This window comes from Pelecanus crispus, chromosome 1, assembly GCF_030463565.1.
Source record: "Pelecanus crispus isolate bPelCri1 chromosome 1, bPelCri1.pri, whole genome shotgun sequence".
In the NCBI taxonomy this organism is placed as follows: Eukaryota; Metazoa; Chordata; class Aves; order Pelecaniformes; family Pelecanidae; genus Pelecanus; species Pelecanus crispus.
Window position 1 is genome coordinate 171,439,437 of NC_134643.1, and position 23,910 is coordinate 171,463,346.

Here is a 23,910-nt window from a genome sequence, read left to right on the forward strand (position 1 = left end):
AGTTAAATAAATTGCTGAGTTAAAATAAAATAGTACTCCAGCCAAGTAAAGTAGTAATTTAATGGAAAAAGTAGTTAACCCTGAAAAATGGAAAGAAACACAGGATTTAGAAAAAAACTATCTGAAAGAAATCTCCTCTTCAACTTGCTCTGCTGACCTTGTTACTAATGTCTGTATAAATTTAATATTTTCTATCTTGTAGCCACTTGGATTTTCCTGACTTACTCTCATCGAAGACAATATTGTAGTACTCTCTTTCTTCAGACTGACCTTCCACAACCTGATGAATTTATACCTATTTCTTCTTGTGGCAGTGCTGATAGTCATTCATTCTTTGTGTATTTATAAAGAAGAAAAAAAAAATCTCCTAACATTTTGTGTTTCTATGCTAAACATTTTGATTTGTCTTATTTTCCTAATGCTAAGTCACAAGAACGAAACACCACATTTTTTAAGAGCACCATATTTACCAGTTCCTTGCAAAACTTCACTGAAACTTCATTACGTGAATGAAAAAATTGTGCTCTCATACTTTGGAAGATAGCTTTTTTTTTTTTTTTACCTCTTATTGTTTAGTCTCCTTGTGATAAACTAATACTTCTCAGCTATTTTCAACTGATGTTACTATTATCTGAGTCTAGGGGATTATTATCTATTTATAGATATACGTTTATATTAGTCTAAAGAAAATGATAAAAGTCTGAAACAGCTCAAAGAACTGAGTATGCATTAAAAAATATGCTATGAATACACATGCTTTGCAAAAAAAAAGAGACCAAAATTATAGACTCCTGAAACACTTATGTCCCCGTATTTCTTGCCTGGGGACTAATAACAATAGCTCTTCTGATTGCTAGTCAACAAATTGACAGGAATTACACTAAAATATGAGCACATGCTCAAAAATGCCTGTAGAAGACACTTGTTTTATGATGCAGGCAGTTTTCCTGATTCAAAATTGTGTCTCAATATGTGATTCAAATAGTGTGTCTCTATGCAGAAAAAACTCAGTGTTGCTTAAGTAAAATTCTATGTATGAACAAGTGTGATTAAATATCCTCTTAGACTGAAATAAACTAATTCAAAATGAATGTTTCCAGGGATGGGATACCTTCTTGGGCAACCTGTTCCAGTGTCGTTTCTTGTCTGCTTGACTAAAATGAACTTTAATTCAATGTTTTCTGCCTGATCTGTGTGTCAGTTCTTTACTGGGCAGAAAGTGACATAAAACTATGAACTTACAACTACAGGATCTTCTTTTCCACAGGAGAACATATTACTTTAACTCTATCTTCAGAATTCATATTTACCTCTTGAAATTTAGAATCATAGAATCATAGAATGTTTTGGGTTGGAAGGGACCTTGAGAGATCATCAAGCCCAACCCTCCTGCAGTGAGCAGGGATTGAACCTGTGAACTTGGTGTATAAACTCAACCTAATCTCAACAATGTTGGGTTTGCTCTGAACTTTGCATAATGAATATTAAATCAGGATATGCCACCAAAACTTAATTTACATTTTCCCCATCGGATGGGCATTGACAACTTGTCATATATATGGTATTCTTTAAGATAATATAATTTACATAATTAGGATCACAATAACAGAACTACAAACTGTAACAAACTTCAAAACTGAATTTAGCAAAATGTTTCTGACTGGACTGGTAACAGGTCTTAATTGGAAATTTTGAACACAAAGACAATCTGTTACGGGGTTTGTGTATTATTAGGAGGAGAAGGAGGAGTGGGAGTAGTAGTATTGCTTCTGCTGTTAATTATTTCTAAGTATTATTCTTTGTGGTAGAAGCAGATACATGTATTTTTAATTTATTAAAGAAAAATAGTGAAACTGAGGAGATTTTCATTATAATTACCAGATTTTACTTAGGATAAAAACCAACACATAATATTTTTTTCATTTGGAGTTTGTTGTATTAACAATTGTTTTTAATGTAATTCTCTGAATTTATGTATATATCAGCAGAATTTTCATTTATCTTTGCAAAGGCAACAACTGAGTTGATCAATACAAAAATTATCATCTTCTTTTCATTATGAAAACAGTGTGTCTCAATGCAGAAAAAACCCAGTGTTGCTTAATAAGTAAAATTCTATGTATGAACAAGTGTGATTAAATATCCTCTTAGACTGAAATAAACTAATTCAAAATATATAGAAACGTAGCCGAAGCAAAGAAATTAATGACATATTTTTTGTTGTATCCATCACACAATTATTACATGATGATCTAGAAGAAAATAAATAATACTCTATGGCATAGAAGTTAGTTCATATACTGTGAGAAAGATACCTCAGAAAAGATAAATTGCTTAAAATAAAGGATGGCATCCTGCAACACTAGAAACACAAGTATATATTGTAGTAAAATGTATAATTCAAGGGCAGAACAAAAAAGTGATGCTTCAGTAAGTTGAGGCAAAATTAAATAATTTATAATGTGGATGTTTTAAAGTGAGATCCTGAGACATATTCTAGTTTAGTGACAGAAAAGGAAATTCCTGTTTCAATGAAAACAGTGGCACAGAAGAAGATTTGAAGGACTGCAAGAACAGGAGCAGAAAATCTGAACCTTTTTCGACCCTTGTTGAAGTAATTCCCTCATTCACTGAACAGAGAGGTAACAGATCTAGAAAATGCCTAGGAAAAAAACACTGCCACTGTCATAAGAAACAGCTGTCACAGATGCCATGCCTCACTAATCTAAAGCTTTGTCCAGACTAAAGTGTGAAAGAAAGTGTGGTATGCCCAGGCCTTGAGTCCTGGTTCTCCAGTTTCTCAGGACAGAAATTCGTTAAAGCACAAATGTATTTTCTTTGCATTGATGCTAAGATACACTTAACATACATATCAAGACACATTCATGCAGTTTGGAAATGACCAGGGCATTAATCTAGACTCCAGTATTCAAAACAAGTTCTGCTAACAGACATGAGATCGAATAACTGACCAGTCATTTTCTTTTCCAGCTCTCAGATTTTACACCTATGAAGTAGTCTGCAGGACACACTGCCATCAAAAAAAGAGGGTAGCTACTGACTTACACAGCTGTGGAATTTTAATTGACCAGCTTAAGTTGGATACTTAAACAAATTTGCTCTCAACATTTCTTAACAGTAATAACAGCTAAATACATTTTCTCATATCATAGTGCTTTCATTTGTTATTTAACAAGTACAGAACATGATATTACTAGCTGAAAGAATTTGTAATAATTCATCAGGAGCTACCAGCTATCTGCCTTAGGTTTTGTCACCATCAGAAATCAGAACAGCTCTACTGAATGCTTCTCAATACTGATGCAAACCCCATATTTATTCCACAGTGCTTTCTTTGGAGTGAAAAAGGCAAATAGCATATAATATCTGTCATTTTTTTATTCTAACAGAAAAAAAGAATGAAAATAAAATGATACAAATAATTAACAAATTCATAATAAAAAATTCTGAAGCTTTTCAGTAAATAAAAAGAAGGAAAAAAATATCATTATATTTCTGCTATTTGACATCTTAATAGTCACAGCAGGAATCTTAGCTTGATGTAGAAATGTGCAGTTTTCAAATAAATCCAGTCAATTATATTATTTAATTTTCTGTAGTCCAAGCACAAATATGGACCTTGTCTCATCCGTCCAAAAATACCAAAACTGTCTGACACCTAATAAAAGAAAAAATTTAGAAAGAATTGCATGTAGTAAGTCAGTGAAGCATGTCAGTCTCATGTAAGCAAGTATATGGATGTTTACTTTATATGTGTGTTCTTGGCGACCAATTTTAGCTCAGGATGGAGGGAAAGGAGGGTTACTGGAGAATGAAACTTAAAAACAGAGTGCAAAGAATTTGTTATGGAGTTTTTGTTACTGTCTTCAACAGAGCCAGAGGAAAAAGATCTGGCCAGAAAGATCTAGGACATTGTGGGAGAGCTCCAGGGAAGCAGAAAGCAGCAGATAGCAAACTCAGTGGAATAACTGAGCTAGTGCAAGTTCAAAACCAGGCAACAATACAGCTTGTTGCTCTCCTTTCATTTAAGTTTTGGGGATGTTCCTGCCTATGTGACCTAGACCATTCCTAACACCTTGACCACAGAGAAAAAAAATAAGTATCACAGTTAATGTAGTAGATTGAATTTTTTCTTATAATTATTTTTATACTGATGTTTGTTCCTTTATTTGACCTTTGATGACAATAAGACATTCTCAAAGATTTCTTCATCAGACTTTACCCAATGTGTGGAGGCTTTTTATTCTTCACTGTTATGGATATGGGCCATATCTTAGCTTCATCTCTGTTCAAGATGTTTTTTTTGGCTGTTTGAAAACATACCTAATGATATAGTTTGTTGTTAAAGAATAGGCGTACAAAATTTAAGAAAATGGTTAAATAGAAACAGATTATTTTGTCTGTTAAAAATGCTAAATATGAATAGCATATTGACACATTTGTTAAAATCATAGAATCATAGAACTGTTTGGGTTGGAAGGGACCTTCAAAGGTCCAGCCCGCAATGAGCAGGGCCAGCTTCAACTAGATCAGGTTGCTCAGAACCCCATCCAACCTGACCTTGAATGTTTCCAGGGATGGGGCACCTTCTTGGGCAATCTGTTCCAGTGTCATTTCTTGTCTGCTTGACTAAAATGAACTTTAATTCAATGTTTTCTGCCTGATCTGTGTGTCAGTTCTTTACTGGGCAGAAAGTGACATAAAACTATGAACTTACAATTACAGAATCCTCTTTTCCACAGGAGAATGTATTACTTTAACTTTATCTTCACAATTCATATTTACCTCTTGAAATTTGTATAAACTCAACCTAATCTCAACAATGTTGGGTTTGCTCTGAACTTTGCATAATGAATATTAGATCAGGATATGCCACCAAAACTATGCCACCAAGTGTATAGCTTTGTACTGTTAATGGAACCAGGCAACTGTCAAGTATGTGGCAATGGATTAAACCTTTCTGATCCTTGTTAAAGGAAAAAAAGAAAAAAAAAAAAAAAAGAAAAAGAAAAACAACTGATTTTCCTTGTTTCACAATGTATCCTCCTCTCCAGTACCTACTTTGGTGACATATCATTGCTTTATTATATCTACCTGCCACAGGAGTTGCATTAACACACTCATGAATACCTTTTATTTCATTGCTTACATGAATGCTTATTTCTATACTTACAATTTCCACGTGCTTAAAGACATCTTTAAGGCTACGAAAGGAAATCACCTTTACAAATTGGTGGGGACACACTCGGCAGCTTGCTATTCAAACCAAAGTCCTGATTTAATATTCATTATGCAAAGTTCAGAGCTTTAATAATAAATAAATAAAATGTAGGAAATGGGATGAGTCTTTGGGGGTTTTTGCCTGAAGAGGAAAACCACATCAATATTCTGATGAAACAGTTAACTGAAACAATCCTACTTTCATTGTAATCACAGTTACTTGAAAAGAAATAAACAAACAAAAACCAAAATGGTCAGGGAAGAGACCTAGAGAGGGTGCAGTGAGAGAGCGAGGAATCCTTGTGTGCTGCCCTGGCAATTTACAGCATGATACAGAAATGTCCCTGCAGGAACTGGCAGAATCTGTGAAAAGAGGATGAATACAGCCTACTTGCTGGGATAATTGTACCACACAAAGAGGGATAAATTAAGAAGTTATACATGTGATACACCATCTGTTTCTGTTTTTGTTATTTTCTCCATATACATCTGTTTCTATTCAGCTATAGGGCAACACTCCATCATATTATGCAGACCAGAATAACACAGAAAGTTCAGTTTTGTTGACAAAAAGAAACTTCTCTTCCTAAATATATGGTAAACCAGCACAGTAATTTTTGATCAGTAAGCTTTGAAAATCAAAACAAGAGAGTTGATCCAAATATATTCAAATTTTATGTTTGATATTTATAACTCTGGATTAAGATCTCTGGATTCCAATATGTAGTTATAACTTGAGTCAGATGCTACACTGGTAGGTGCTTATTTTCTGGTTCCAACTGGAATGTAACTGAACTCTGGAGAAAAAGAAAAAAATTAGAAAAAAAAATCTACACTATGTACATACAGAGGTAAAACCAAAACCAAAACAGAATGAATGATGAAACTAGTGAAGGGTCTAAAGAACAAGTCTTATGAGGAGCGGCTGAGGGAACTGGGGTTGTTTAGCCTGGAGAAGAGGAGGCTGAGGGGAGACCTTATCACTCTCTACAACTCCCTGAAAGGAGGTTGTAGTGAGGTGGGTGTTGGTCTCTTCTCCCATGTAGTTAGCAATAGGACAAGAGGAAATGGCCTCAAGTTATGCCAGGGGAGGTTTAGATTGGATACTAGGAAAAATTTCTTCATGGAAAGGGTTATTAAGCATTAGAATAGGCTGCCCAGGGAAGTGGTTGAGTCACCATCCCTGGAGGTACTTAAAAGATGTATAGATGTGGTGTTTAGGGACATGGTTTAGTGGTGGACCTGACAGTCTTAGGTTAACAGTTGGACTTGATGATCTTAAGGGTCTTTTCCAACCTCAGTGGTTCTATGATTCTACGATTCTATATCTAATTGTATTGATGGACTTTTATGATTTTATATCTGATCTCTGGTCCTAGTTGGCAACTGAGCTTCAGGACTGTCCCTAGTGTCTTTCTCACCTGCTCCTCTTCTGAACTCAAAGCACAGCTTCATAAACTGAACTAGTCAACCAGTACTGGATGTACTTACAGAGTTAGATAATACCCCAGAGTAGTTTGTCAGACACATTCAGAAGTGACTGATGTACCTGTTGCTCATGTAATTTCCATAATATTTTTTTCACCCAGATAATTTTATGTCTGACTACTGATGCTTTACAGTTCTCTAAATTTCTGGAGTTTTTCAGATGTATTCAGCAGCTGTAATACGACATTCAGTGAAGAAGTAGAATCTAGTTGAATGCATGAGCCTTGCAAACCTGGACAAACAGCATCTGGTTTGGTGTTGCGGGGGTGGGTAGAAGGGTGGTGCATATTTTTGCTGGAATCAGAAAATACAATTTCATGCAGCCACTGTAAATTCTATATGTATAAAATAGATAGGGTCCTTAACTGTAACTGTGGAAATTGAAATACAGAAATGCGTGTAATGTGTCCTGTTGCTACAAATCAGAAAAAAGAATTCAGGAGGGAAAAACAAACCAACCAACACAGCAAATTACACACACCGCCCCCCCCCCCTTTTTTTTTCTCATTCCTTCAGCCACTGTCATGAATTTCATACTTTCTAGATGATCCTAGCAAGCTAATCCTACCTATTTTGTGGTACTCTTTCAAATACTGATCTCAACCAGATTTTAGTATGTTCCTAATGAATAGTTAATTTTTTCACAAAAATTACATTCAAAATGTAGCCTGGAAGCAATGTTTAGTCAGTAATTGAATAAATAAAAAAAAAATCCATGCTCAGTAGTCTTAATTCATCACTCCACTTCCTTACTTTAGTGATTTATAACATAATTGATTTTAAACCAGTGAAAAATCCTAAAATTAATCTGAAAAGACCATCTTTCAAAATAATCATGTGTGAGGGACAAAATGGCTGGACATTTGTCTCAAAGCTTGCCCACATGAAGCGGGCAGGACCTTGCAGGAAAGTGTGCGGGGTGTCACCCGCTCGCATGGCAGCAAGGCCGGCGGCGAGGCCGTGGTAACAGCCTGCTGGGAGCGGGCGATCGGCTGTGGGCGTGTGCACGCGATCGGCGCATGAGACCCTGGGCATAGGGGGGCTTGGAGACCCGGGCTACGTGCCGTCACCCTGGGCAAGCAGGACAGGAGGGAATTCTGCACAAGCATGAAGCTGTTGCCTCAGCCACGCAGCCTATAAAAGACTCCCACCCCAGACCCCCATGTGATCACTTGCGACCGAAGACCCTGGTGTGATTTCCCCGCCACTGAAGACCCCAGAAGCACGGACCCTGGGACACCGCGGATCCATGGTGGTGACTGTTTGCACTTTCCTATTCCAAACTCTTGCTTGATTTTCCTCTCTTGTTTTCCTTCCTTCTCTATCGCTATTTTTCTCTCTTCTCCGAGTGGTTAATAAATGGGTGGACTTACGGCATCTGACCTCATTTGTGTCTTAATCTCGCTTGAAGGGATCGAATCTGAAATGAGAGGTCGGTCTAGCTGCCCCAGCCTCCCAGACTTGTCTGAGGTCAGTTAGAACGCAAGGGGACCCTCCTCTCATCCAAAACGGATCGTAACATTATGTTGCTGAGAAACACAAAGAAAGGAGCTGTGATGACGATTTCATATGTCAATAGTACAGTATTTGGATGACTTGCCAAGTCTTGGGCTGATCCTAGGATGTTCTTAGATTCTAGCATGATTTTTTTTTATAATACTTTTGGTTGACTCATTTCCTTCCACAGCAATGTTCACATCTAACAGAGCTCTAGACTGAGAGACGGACTTGTTTCTAAATTGCACAGATTTTAGGAATGAGAGAACATCTCTGAATGAACACATACGACTGCATTCAAGCAAGACAAATTACACTGGCCAAGATGTCTTTAAGATTTCCAGAGAAATTCCACTACCTTCATTGACAAGTTCAGTGCTAACTATTTTGCAAATCTGAACCAACCTTCCTTGCTGCATATTATATTGATTATTTCTTGTTCTACCCTCAGAGGATACAGAAAGCAATCTATCACTGTCTCATTTTTACAGTTCCATATATTTGAATAGTGTTGTTTCCTCTTAGTCGTTCCTTTCCTAGACTAAACAAACTCTGTTCCTTCAGCTTTTTCTTAGAGGTCATATTTATCAAATCTTTATCACCCTTGATGCTCTCCTCTGTGCTAAATTTGTCAATTTATTTCAGTTTATTGCCTCATTTGTGATTTGTAACATCAAATCCTTTCCTGAAACAGTGTTTCCCAGCTGGTAATGAGAAATTTTAAGTTTTTCCTTTTTTCCCCTCATTCCTAAATATATTTCTTTGTACTTTACAGAATTTCCACTTAATGATTTCAAGTATTTCTTCAATTTATCAAGATCATTTTCAATGACAGTGCTGCCTCACATAATTACAATTGTTTCCCAGGTAGTAACATTTATGTATTTCACTTCCTTGACATTATTCAAACTGTTAATATTAATATTGTAACCATCTTCACAGGAAAATCAAGAATGACCCCCTCTAATATGTCTCCCTAATTTTAATACAAATTACTGATGAAAACTGTTTGGATACAGTCAGTCAGTCAGTGTTGCACCCAGATGAGAGTAAGACATGATGAACTAAATCTTACAGTCTTTAATCTCATAAAACCAAAGCAAACACCAAGTGTAACTTATCTCCAAAGTATAACTTTTCTCTACAGGGAAAAGAGGCCCAAAAAGGAGGAGCATTTGATTAAAAGCTGGTGAATGAAAAATGTGCAGATTTTTTTGCTTACTCACTTCAGACACAGTAAGCTCACACTAACTGAGGGCAATAGCTTCCAGTGTAGTGTACCAGAGTTAGAAAGCTAGTAACAATACAAAACCATATTCAAGAGTCTTCTCCTAAGTGGTAAGAATTTATAGTCAGTTGAGAAAATATGTAAGATATTTCAGAATTTTATCTTGTATTCTGAAAAGCTGAGCAAGTTTTTAATTATGGCCTCTCTACATATATTCTTCCTAAAAGCTGAACTAGCAGAAACTCTTAGCAATGCCATTGAGTCTAGGTATATTTCCAAGGAAAAGCAAGCAACAGGCAACCAAACAGGAGGAACAGCAAGGAATAGCTGGAGGGAGGTGCTAGCAAAGTGGGACACAGCTACTGCAGAGCAGCAGAGTGGGCAACAGAACAAGAAATAGCAAAACATGGCTAGACAGACAAGGAGCATGTAGCTAAGTGAGGAATGCATAGTGTGAGAGGCTGAAGGAAGCCAGTCACACCAAACATTCAGCATCTGCTTAAACTGAGTTTTGCTCTCCAGAAGTATTTAATTTGAAGCTCTAAAACAAATGTACTTCAAGGAAAGGGAAGGAAACTAGCTGGTATAAACATTTATTACACTGGAAGAAAGGGCTGTAAACTAGTTATACTCCTTGTATTTTATTTAGAAATTGGTTATCGTATGTTACTATATTTCTCTACCTTATTAGTATATTTTTTTTCTCCCTTTAATAAAAACATGCTCTGTGAATCAAAATAATTCATACTTGTGAGTGGTGAAAATCAGCTCACTGAGTATCAGGAAGTTTAATTCAATTTTCCTGTATTCTTTGGTGAGAGCTGCTTTAACTTTAAGCCTAACTGTTCCTTCTGCTAGTCAGATGCTGTCAGAATTGTTACATAATATTGCAGAAATTCCTACTTGCAGAAACAGAAACTATCATTAGCCAATTTTGCTAACTTTATCTTACTTTTTATTTTAGTTTACTTTTGGTATCCAGAAATATAGTCCTCATTTAGAGAGGTATCACAACTCTTCCTTGGTTGAGCTGAATGCTGCATGACATCTTCCACTGGAAGATGAACTACACAAGTAGCTAAAACTTTTCCAATTATAAAGATTTATCTGTCAGAAAAGGTAACCAAGGGTGACTCTTTGATGTTGTGGCTGCATTAATATTGGTTTAGGAAAAAAAAAAAAAAGAAAGAGAAAGAGAGGAAAGACAGACTTAGACTGTCCCAGGCCAATCAAGGAACCTAATTTTCTAGTTTAGTTCTCCTCTTTTTCTGAAGGGATTTATGCCATAGGTATCATCCCAGAGAAGTTTGTTAAAACTAAATTATAAGGCGCCAGAGCAAGTGGAAGGAAGCTGGACGGGGGCGTGGAATTCAGTCTCTTTTGTTACCATTGACTAACTTTGACAGTTTTAGAAAAAGAGTAGAACAAGGCCTTGAACAAAGCTGCCTTACTCCAAGGTAAGTGCTAATTCAGTCATAGGCTGAATTCTTAAGTTACTTTTTGTTATCTCAATAACTATATAAATGGTTTTCAGAAAGTGAGTTTATTCAGAATCAGAGGAAACTTCAAAGTGACTTGAGATGTGAGAAGCCATGACTGAAGAAATCATAGAGAAGATTCTACCTTAATTTCAAGGATTAGGTAGTTGCTTTAATGAAAAGCTAAGGGAGGAAGGGTCAGAAAATAGTTACACTTTTTTATTGACACAGTTCTGCTTTTAACCTCTGGGTGAGTTTATTAGTTTTGGGTTTAGTATCCCACTAAACATAGCAATTAGTGAAACAGGATAATGAAGCTTGTATCACCTCAAAAACACTTCTTAAATGGATGAAAAATAGATGACACTTAGTCTTGTACATGAAAATTTCATTGCAAAAATCATTATGTGTAACTTGAACTCATGCTCACAGTGTCTGTATTTAGCTCATATTGCCCATAAGCAGTGTGGATGTTGCAGCTATTCTCTATAAATGACTTGCAAAGGGATGAACAAGAGCAACACTGTCTTCTGAATCTCTCTGCAAATTTCTATCCCAAATATTGATCATGCTAATGTAATATTCACAATTTCTATCATCAAGCATGCAGGAAGTAATATCAAGTTGCTTTCAACCCAGAATTTGTTCCCAGACTATAGGCTCTTTTACAAACTATTCACAATTCAGGATTGCAAATTATCATTTATAATAATTTTCCAAAGTAGTCACATTTGTGAAACACTGACACTAGTGAATTCATTTACCATTGGCAGTTTACCAAATACCTCATATAAAAGATTGCTTGTAGAAATAATTCTGAGCTATAGAATCATAGAATCATAGAATCATTTAAGTTGGAAAAGACCTTTATGATCATCCAGTCCAACCATTAACCTAACACCACCAAGTCCACCACTAAAACAATTAAGGGTAGAGTAGTAATTTCATGTTTCCTGGCTTGGTGGATGGATTATTTTTTAATGAAAGGAAAAACTAGGAATCATTAAGGTTGGAAAGGATCTCTAAGATCATCAGTCCAGCCATCAACCCAACACCACCATGCCCACTAAACCATGTCCCAAAGTGTCACGTCTACATGTTTTTTGAACACTTCCAGGGATGGTGATGCCACCACCACTCTGGGCAGCCTGTTCCAATGCTTGACTACTTTTTCCATGAAGAAATTTTCCCTAATATCCAATCTAAACCTCCCCTGATGCAGCTTGAGGCCATATCCATCAAGAATGACTCAGATAAGGTGGTAGAGTGACTCCTGTATATTACTTAGATGCAGAATTAATCAGGGCGGCTCAGGAGTAGGTAAGTATATTCAGTAACACTAAAAACACAAATTTAATACCTTGAGAAAGTTTAATAATGGTGACACCTGCTGCAGGCTCAAGAGCAAGACATAAATTAACCAGTCTTACATTTCTGCGCCATCAAGCTTCTTCCATCTTCTTAAAAAAAAAAAAAAAAACACAACAAAAACAAAAAAAAACCCAAAAAACCCAAACAAAACATAGAGATGGGACTCCAGTGTTTATAGATGCTTGTATAAGAATTTTCATTACTGACAATTTCTGATTTAGGACCTTGGCTCTTCCTTAATATGTCAGGCACATTTTTATTAGAAAAAATATCTTTCTTACTTGTCCAGCCCACGTAGATATGGGCTACCATGGACAGCAGCACAGCCTGATTGGCTCCTCAGAGGTCTTTCCTGCCTTTTTCACATGTGTGATCTTGACTAGATTGTCCAATGAACAAAATACAGACAGAAACAGTCTGTCTTCCTTTTCTAAAAACACATGTAGCTCTATTTTGTATTACACTATGAGATTATCTGACACAAGTATGATTGCAAACATAGCTTAGGCTGATCGGCTGCTGGTCACAAAATCAAAGAATGGAATGACTGAGGTTGGAAAGGACCTCTGGAGCTCATCTTGGCCATCACACCCACTCAGGCAACCTAGAACATGATGTCCAGGACCGTGTCTAGATGTTTTTTTTAATATCTCCAGGGATGGAGATTCCACAACCTTTCTGGAGAACCTGTGCTCTGGACAACGCAATAAAACATGTTTCCTGATGGAGCCTCTTGTGTTTTAGTTTATCCCCATTACCTCTTGTCTTGTCACTGGGCACCACTGAAAAGAGCCTAGCTCTTTTCTCCTTGCACCCTTCCTTCAGGTATTAATTTACATTGATGAGATCCCTCCCGAGCCTTCTCTTCTCCAGGCTGAACAGTCCCATCTACTTTTCCTCATATGAGAGATGCTCCAGTCCATTCTTCACCTTAGTGGCCCTTTGTTTGACTCTCTCCAGTATGTCTATGTCTCTCTTGTGGGGATCACAGAACTGGCCACAGCACTCCAGGTATGGCTCCACCAGTGCTGCATAAGGGGAAAGATCACCTCTCTTGACCTCTTGGCAATACTTTGCCTAACACAGCCCAGGATATCATTCACCTTTTTTTGTACCAAGGGCACATTGCCAGCTTGTGTTCACCTTGGTGTCCACCAGGACCCCCAGGTCCTTTTAAGGAAAGCTGCTCTCCAGCCAGTCAGCACCCAGCATGTAGTGGTCCGTAATGAAAAGTTTATCACATATTACTGGAAAATAACTGATGTGAATCTGTGTTTTTTCCATGAGATACAATTGCTCCTGAGTGACATTTCAGTGGTGTTCATATCACCTAATTTCAAGTATCCACAAACTAATAGACAGAATTTACCCTCTTGTGAGAAAAGCATAGAAAGGACTGATTATTCTATAATACTTCTTATCTCATAAACAAGCAAGTATTTAACAAAGGTGTAGGCACTTGTACAAGTAGAAGCCTAAGCTCATGAAAGTAATTTAGGAAAAGCCCGATCTAGCTTGTACAGGAAATAGACATTATCTCAAGAGGGAAAAAGTAATCAATCAATCAAACCAAAACAAACAAATAACCCCCCCACACATTTTGGGGGGCCTAACAGTTATACTATTGGGAATGCTTGATTGTCAACTGTACTCCTGTCTTTCTGTCCTGGTTTCAGCTGGGATAGAGTTAATTTTCTTCCTAGTAGCTGGCATAGTGCTGTGGTTTGGATTTAGTAGGAGAAGAATGTTGATAACACACTGATGCTTTAGTTGTTGCTGAGTACTGCTTATGCTAGTCAAGGACTTGTCAGCTTCCCATGCTCTGCCAGGTGCACAAGAAACTGGGAGGGGGCACAGCCAGAAGAGTTGATCCAAACTGACCAAAGGGCTATTCCATACCATATGACATCATGCTCAGTACAGAAATGGGGGGGGGGGGGTTGGCCAGGGGGCAGTGATTGCTGCTTGAGAAACTGTCTGGGTATCGGTCGGCGGGTGGTGAGCAATTGCATTGTGCATCACTTGCTTTGTATATTGTTATTATCATTATTGTATTGTTGTTATTATCATTACTATTTTACTTTATTTCAATTATTAAACTGTTCTTATCTCAACCCAGGAGTGTTTCTCACTCTTATTCCTCCGATTCTCTCCCCCATCCCATCGGGGTAGGGGGAGTGAGCGAGCAGCTGCGTGGTGCTTGGTTGCTGGCTGGGGCTAAACCACATTTTCCTAATCTTATTCCCTAGGCATTCATCTTCTGCCTGACATCATTTGACATTGAGCACTTACAGCTCCTAGGTCCAAGTGGAACTTAGATGTAATTGCTCAGATTACAACAATGAGAGTTGTGCACACTATTTGCAACACAGCTTAATGATCAGACTGGTCACTCATTAAGTGGGAGAACTGAGTAATCTCTCTTAATTGCAATCCATAGCTTTCCTACCCTACAGAAGTTCCTTACTGAAAGACGAAAAGCTGATAAGTAAAAGAATACTTTTCAATGCACTTGTTAAAGGCACTGCATAACCAGAAATAACAACATCCTGAAGCCATTGAAGTGGGAAGATTAGGTCCTCATTGCTGGGTACAGAAGTGAGGAATGAGATACCAGGAATTCTGCCCTCTGGTCTTTTATCTTTGGTTGTTAGTTTTTTTCAGTTTGTTTTGATTTGCTGGGGGTTTGTTTGCTTTTTTGTTTCCTCCAGTGATAATATTATGCAAAATGTAAAAATAATCAAGAAATAAAAACCATGAAAACAGATGTTCTCACACACCACATGTCCTTACTAAATTCATGCCATTGACCAGGTTTGCCCTTATGACTACCTCCCTTATCATGTGTTGGTCAGATTTGTACATTCTGGTCTGTGTCTCTTTTGGTCAAATACCCTTAAAGGATCAGACACTCTCCTTCCACATACCCTGACACTCAACTAATGAATGTCATGACTTGCTACCGTCTCCACCTCTCTTTGTATTGTAAAATTACGTTAAGCAAGTAAGTTTGTGGGAGAAAACTTGATAACCATTTGTCCTGCTTTTGGCTGGGATAGAGTTAATTTTCTTCCTAGTAGCTGGCACACTGCTGTGGTTTCGATTTAGTATAACAAGAAGGCTGATAACACACTGATGTTTTAGTTGTTGCTAAGCAGGACTTACACTCGTCAAGGACTTTTTCAGCTTCCCATGCTCTGCCAGGTGCACAAGAAACTGGGAGGGGGCACAGCAAGGACAGCTGACCCAAACTGACCAAAGGGCTATTCCATACCATGTGTCGTCATGCTCAGTATATAAACTGGGGGGAGTGAGCTGGGGGACAGCAATTGCTGCTTGGGAACTGGCTGGGTAGGTAGTCAGCAGGTGGAGAGCAAATGCATTGAGTATCACTTGCTTTGCTTATTATTATTATTATTATCCCTTCCTTTTCTGTCCTATTAAACTGTCTTTATTTCAATCCACATTTTTTTTTTTTTCTTCTGATTCTCTCCCCCATCCCACTGGGGAGGAGGGAAGTGAGTGAAAGGCTATGCGGTGTTTAGCTGCCTGCTGGGTTAAACCAGAACACCGTTCAAGAACACATAAATCTTTGGATTAGTAGGAGAGATTTAGCTCCAAGTTGCTCAGTGTTCATACACAACTTTCCAAATTGAACCTACCAGTATGTCTGGGAGGCTACTTTTAACATTTTGAGCTGTCAAAATGGATTGAGTCTCATAAATAAGGTGAAATTTAGAGTAACTCTTTGGTAAATAGAAAAGGGATGTTAATCTAAAAATAATTTAACAATTCATAAAAAATAACATACAAATGGTTTTGTTTCATTCCCCAATGGATGGGGATGGGGGATGTCCTCAGTTCTACAAAGAGAACTTTACTACCAAATCTTCAGTTAAGATTTTGCAACAGTGCATGCTATAAATCTGATTATCAAGTACAGATGATAAACAATCAAGAACAGGTGATAACTCCTATGTTGTTAGTGTTTCAAATCCAACAGAGGGCTTTGCCAGTATGTCATATATATATATTTTTTATATATATATATCAAACTTCTTGGAAACTTTTTGAGCTTAGCATATATGGCCACGGCTTTAACATCAGGAGAAGATTTGATCTGTCATTTGCAATAATTACTGATTTTTTTGGAGGGCTTAGTATCCCATAGTAGGTTGAAAGAGCTGAGTATGACAAATTCCAAAGTTTAATATATAATTAATCAGAGGTGAAACAGTTAAATTCGTAACAGGGTGAGAATCAGTAGTGAGTGAAATTTAGATCTGCTTTCACTGTAATTGGGATTCAGGCTACTAGTGTCTGGTTCAATTCCACTATCATCAATAAAAATTTGGAAGAAAGAATTGCACTTGACCTATATTGAGAGGGCAGGAGATCAAGTACAAAGCCAGACATTTCAGTGAGTATTATAAAATCATTCTATGGAATGACATTTAGAGACCTATGATGGGCACCTTACTGGCACTAATTTTCTAGCAACAGAAGTAGAAATAGAACAAATTACTCACAGGAAGTAAAAAGCAGAAAAAGTAAAAAGCAGAAAAAGTAGAGTATTGACATGCTAATTTATCTTTTCCTATGATATTTCCTATTCTAATAGACTACAATGATTTCCAGACAGGAGTCCCCAGGAAAGAATGTGGCAATTATACCAAATATCAATCAAAGAAAATCAATACTGTTATCTTGATGAGATGATGTTAATGTAAAGGTTTCATAACTACTGTTAATATTAAATGAGTAAATTTTTTTACAGTAGTGGGAAAGAAATCCCAGCAGAATAAATAACAAAGATTTCAGACCACTGAGAATGATATTAAGCCAAAAACAGTATAGATGTGAGTATACTTTCTGATGAAGACACAAACTGTCTCTTGGGGGTCTTCTCTTCAGTTTTGTAATTAAAATATTAGACATGAAATTTTGCTTGCAAACATAGAAAAGATATTTCACTGTGAAGATATGTCATCAAAGTACCTGAATATAAAATTTAATTTAATTGCTTCATGATTAGATAGTAACATTGTTCTCAAATGTTTCTTGATAAGCTGAACAGGAAAACAGTATCTAATCTTAAAAACCTCTGAAACAAAACTGCCAGGCCCATGGGCCCTTTCCTTTCCTTCCCAAAAACTCAAGAGGTTACTTTATGTCAGTCATTTATTTCATAAAAAAATCCATAAAAATTAAAAAGGGGGAAAGCCAGCAACAGCAACAACAACAAAAAGTTTTTATGTGCTGAGTGTGAAAATTTATTTGAACACATTGAAAATGCAGTTCCAATCAAGAAAAATTCATTCCATTTGGATTTCTTATTCTCTGAGAAAAGACCTCACTGAAAAACTGAATCTTTTTCTGCACTCAAATTTATTGCTTGCTGGAGCATTTGTCACATTCCTAAAGCAGTAATTGGATGTTCAGTTGCTGTTTTTTATAACTTACTATTTGTTTCTCGGTTACACTTAAGATATGTTCAGGATTCAAACCCTCTCTTACTCAATAACCATATGCAGAAAGAAAATAAAGGTGGTTTGTTTTTTGTTTGTTTTGTTTTTTTTTTCTTTTTGAAGAAGCTTTTGACCTTGTTGCTATCTCCTTATCCAGAGCTTGTTTTCTCTAGTTTTAAAACAACACGATATCAGCTACTGAGAATATATGATGACTTTTATATTAATGTATATTTGTGCATATTTAATAGACTGTAATTGTTTATGATCTCTTTTCTTTTCTGGAAATGTAGTTTCTACAATCTGACTTTTGTTCCTGAAATTCTAATCACTTATTTTTTTGTCCTTCTAAAACTGAACAGGAAATGCTATGTGTTATTCCTAGGCTTTGTGATGTTACTTAGTTTTATGTGACGTTACACTTTCTGTTCAACTTACAGAACTTTCATCTGAACATGGCCTGCAGTCAGCAATTTATGTGTAGGCCAGTGATCTGCAAAATAAATGACTTTCATAACATGTTTTGACTTTCACAATTTTACAAATTCCCTTCTCTGAATCATCTTGCATCTTGCAAGTGTTAATCTAGGAAGTAAAAAACTTCAGGCAGTTACTATTTTAGTTTTTTAACTTTGAATCCCTTCAAGTGGCTTGCTTCTGAATAGGTTTGCAAGATATACTTATCTTCTGTCCTTTAGTAATAGAGTTTGCTGTAAGAAATTATGCTTTATTCCCCCTCCATCAGTTTTAAGTACACGGATTCCGTTTTCTTGTTATGGGTATCCAGATTTCATTATTAGGAACACAAATCAAATAATTTCCTACTTATACCTATGCATATATGGCAGAATTTTCTCCATTACAATTCTGATACATACCTTAGCTGGTCCTACAGAAAAAGACTAAGAAGCAGTTTTAGCATAATGCACTTAGTGTCTCTAAAACAAACAAGCAATCAAATAAAAATGAGATAAATCCAAACATAGAGCACGTCATAAGCTATCTGCAATCCTATCTGCAACAGTAGTTGTTAACAAGTTTGAACTGGCATAAGTTAATGTGAACTTTCCTACATTAATCTGACATCCAGATTAATTCATATTTTACTGTTAGTCACTGAAAAAGTTGACTTTATCAAAATTCATATTATAAATAGTCTAACTGCTTCCCTTATTGTAAGTCTATAGCAAAAATGAATTTGCTGACAGGTGTAGTAATGTAACACACTTAAGCAGAGCAGGAAGACATGCTACTACCTTACTCTGAACTTGCCTAAAATACTTCTCTAAGAGTAGAGCAGAGACAGGTAGAGTCTTTGATTGCCTGGCAGCTGAAACTGTCCTCACAAGATCTAGGAGAGGTGAAATTAGAAAGGTTCTGCCTATTGTACACGTTCAGCTGATTCCTCCTCCTGCCACTCCCATTTCTTTTATTGTAAGATAATGTCATTTTTCATTAAAAGAGCCAGCTGTGTGTGGAGAGGGCAATTAAGATATGTTCTTACTGCCCCTTAGGTCTTTAAGTGTTTCTTTCTATTCTCTTCATTTATTTCTTTCCCTTGTCAGGCTGAAGCTGAAAAAAGAAAATCCTTATACTCTTCTTTTGTGTGAGCTAAGAACAAAGATGAACAAGAGTCCTTGTTGAAAAGGTTTTCTCTTTTGAAGCCACATGCTTCTTAAAGAATCTCAGGAATGGATTCCTATCACTGATTTACTTTAAAAACTGGCACTAAAGGGAAGACAAGGAGTTTGAATGTACAAGACAAATCCATACAAAATTTAACAGGGGCTAATTGTATATATTTAGAGTGAAGGAATTAATGATTAACAGATTTTGATGATATGTATAGAACTTTCAAACAGATTTAGGCAAGATATAGGAATGACTAAACAGGAGAGATTCACAGGATGAGTTCTTCAAGCTTATCTCATCTGTTTCTGCACTGCCTTTTATCCTGTCGTCTAGGAGCTTCCTCAGAAAAAAAGGAACATGTGAAAGATATACACAAGAACTATGAAATGGGTGCTGTGATTTTTTTTCTATTTGCTTGCTTTGTTTTCAAGTATTTGTTGTTTTCTGGCTTGATTTTGGATAACTTTCCAAGTGCATAAAATACGAAAATTTATACTGGATCTTTTATTTTGACCACATGGAGAATGTTTTAAGCCATTGCAGTACCTGAAAAACCAACTCATTTGATGTATAATATTAATTTGTCCACCACTTAACAAAGAATATAATCAGTCATTTATGAGGTTAGTCACATAAACAAAAGTAATTTTTAAGCTAAATTATTCAATGAGTAGCATGAAATATATTTAGCCACATCCACTTATTTCATCAAGAAAATAGCATTACCCTGACACCTCAACAGAAATGGAAGATGTTGCTATGCAATTCAAAGCATGAATTATGTGGAGAGTTTTCTAGTTTTTTTCTTCAAATAAATTTAACATTTAGAGAACACAGGGAAATAAGGAAAAAAGAGTACTGCATTTTTTCCTTAGAATTAAGTTTTTTAACTGCAAATTTGGTACCTGTAGAGTCTCTTCTCCACACACCGGTAACAATTTTACAAAGACTGATTTTTTTATCAGATCCTTCATGCAGCAAGTGATAAAAATAATGGCCTTTCTAAGCACAGTTGGCTATATACATTCAGAAAATGTTACCTTTCTCTTTTCCTGATGGGTACCGTATTAATGCAGAATAAGATTTTGGTGTTAAAAGATACATGACTGGTTACATTATCTTAGACATGGTTGTCACATGAAGGCTAAGAATATGTTATTGTTGTGTCAGTCCTGTAACTCTGTAATAAGTATAAAGATTCACAACTGACTGAAGAGAAGTGATTCCAAAAAACTACGGAGGGTCTGTAAACAGGTTGTTTTGTTTTTTTGTTTGGGTTTTTTTTTTCTATGATAGACAAGAAACTTGTTTGAGTAAATAACTAAGGGTTTCTGGCTAGAATGGTAAGGATAACATAATACTTATGAAGAGCTCTGTAACTAAATTCCTCTGCAAAAGTGTGAAACGGCATAGCAGAAAGGGTTAATTCAGCAGCAGCAAAAGTTTTAGCTGCATTGCATTAGATTTTTTGTTGGCTTTTTTTTTTATTATTTTGTGAGAACAAAACTTTAACAAGTATCTGTTTGATTTCAGTTCAACCTGCTTCTTAATATTATAAAACATTTTTTCCCGTAAATGTCTGTTATACACAATCAGAGTTACAGGATGTCCCCTGAAACCTTTATTCACAAGTAGTTAACTTAATTAAAATTTACCACACCAGCTTCATTTTTGAAATTATTAACCATGATGAAACTGTAGATAACATCAGTTTATCTTGAAATGTTAAAAAACAACAAAAAGCAGGAAAGAACTGAAAAAATGAAAATGCTTTTCTACTGTAATGCTTTACCCATGTGGCAGAGTGCAACACACTATTGAACTGACACTTGATACCTCAGTGTCATTTCAGTGTTTCCAAGTGTCATTCCTCTTTTTCCATCTCCCTCCAAGTTTCATTACCCACTGTATAGATTCTTATACTCCCAAGTATTGCCATTCTGCTTTGTGGTCCTGCTTTGGTGAGGAAAATTCCATTCAGTTTGATAACATGTTCCTGTATCAGTAATAGTTTGAGGTAATTCTTCCTTCTCAAAATGCTAGAAGAGAATGGTATGTTTTTTCCCATGAATTACAGTATTCTCTTTTTTTTAGGTTATTATGTTCAAATTGGATGCCAGATGGAACACAAGGAGTGTCAATCTGCAGTTAATATGGTTTGTGGATGTATCAAAGTCCCCAGATATCTTTTAAATATTTCAGAATTCTGCAGGTATGCAAATAATGTTAAGAATAAACACCTGAGGCCTTTTAATTAGACTGGTTCTTTTTGACTTCTTATCCCTCTGCTTTCACACAGATTCCTCCCAACTCCCCTTTGATCCTTTCTTCCCCTGGGTCTGGTTCCTCACCTAACCGTTGTAAATAAGTAAACCTCCCCTCAGTCTTGAAAGCGACCTGGAGAGCCTCCCCTGCTGACTCAACATGATGGCTGTCCCCCCTGGCCCATGGGGTTGAGGCTTTCCAGGGACAGCCCTGGGAGGGCCGGGGCAGCGGCTCATATCTCGGACTGGGTTACTGGGGTTCCCCCACCTGCCACTGCTCGTCCGTGCTCCTTCATATTGGTAGAAATAAACCTTTATAATGTAACCTAGCACTCACCAACATATATAAACAGTTGTTTTATTTGATTGCTTTAACTAAGTTTGACTAAAAGCTGTCAGAAGCAGTATTACCAGGTTCTCATCAGTCAGATAATTACTATGAGGATTTCTCATTTAAACTATAACTTACCTTCTTTACATTCTCATTTAAACTATAACTTACCTTCTTTACATGTCCTCTTCAGTTCTTTCCTTGCCAAGCAGACAATAATCTCTTTGAGAATCAAGCTGAACTATAGAAGGTCTGTGCTTGCTTATGAGGTAAAGGAGCTGAGTATAACACTGTATGATAAATGAGTATACTACAGCTTTTAGAAATATCATTTCAACAGACAAAACTATGTATCCTTTTACAATCTGAAAGGGTGTTGCCTGTTTACCCACTTTTAATCGCAACAGAGAACCTACTGCAAGTGTCTGAAATACAGTGTAGCATAACAGTATTTTCAACCCTGAGAATGAAATCTGTAAGAGATCTTTTTTTTTTTACTTCTGAAATACTTTAACAATCCTTTTCCAGTCCAATGAAATTTAGCCCACATTAATGTTGTACTAAATCACCTGAGAAAGCAACAAGACAAAGCACACATACTGAGACATTAGCAAAGCCATATTCTCAGGCACCAGATGCTCTTACTACACAAGTCATTGTGATTAAAATGAACACCACATATTCCTTGCTTGTGACATTCCATCACTTATGCCAGGTTTCTGATAACAGGCTATTTCCAGGCAGTGGCTCCCAGCTGTGTTGCTTCATTGCTATGCATGGGCTGAATACATGAAGTCAGACTATGCACACGAGCCAATGTATCTATACTCTGTGCAATTCTTAGTTTAGGTTTTACTCTGCCAAGTCTTGTTTCTGACACAGAACAGGCACATTCTGGCTTTATTTTCCTTTTTTTTTTTTTTCTTTTCTTCAGTACTGTGTTTACACTTGACACATCTAATCATTGAAGAAATGCATTAACATGCATTAACAAGAATATTTTACTGAAAATGTTACAGTTCATGTAAGAGATCTTAAAGAAATGAAAAATCTACAACAAATTATGATATGCAGACATATGAAATAACAATAATAAAAAAACAGTCATATTGCTAATACTGAAAGCACACTACTCAATTTTTCAGTTTTCCCAAACCTAGACATTGATTTTTCCATCATCTTCAATTATTCTTATGAGAGTGAATTCCTCATATTTTGTTGTTCAATTGCTCAACAACTTTTGCTATATTTAACAAGAAAAAATGCTAATGTACAAACTGGATGGAAGAAACAGGCCTATAACTTATAAATCATAGAATCATAGAACTGTTTATTGTCCAACAGTTAACTTAAGACTGCTAAGTCCACCACTAAACCATGTCCCTAACCACTATGTCTACACATCTTTTAAAAACCTCCAGGGATGGTGACTCAACCACTTCCCTGGGCAGCCTGTTCCAATGCTTAATAACCCTTTCTGTGAATAAATTTTTCCTAATATCCAATCTAAACCTCCCCTGGCACAACATGAGGCCGTTTCCTCTCGTCCTATCACTAACTACTTGGGAGAAGAGACTGACACCCACCTCACTACAACCTCCTTTCAGGGAGTTGTAGAGAGCGATAAGGTCTCCCCTCAGCCTCCTCTTCTCCAAGCTAAACAACCCCAGTTCCCTCAGCCGCTCCTCATAAGGCCTGTGCTCCAGACCCTTCACCAGCTTCGTTGCCCTCCTCTGAACACGCTCCAGCACCTCAATGTCCTTGTTGTACTTAGGGGCCCCAAAACTGGACACAGTATTCCAGGTGTGGCCTCACCAGTGCTGAGTACAGGGGAACAATCACCTCCCTGCTCCTGCTGGCCACACTATTCCTGATACAAGCCAGGATGCTGTTGGCCTTCTTGGCCACCTGG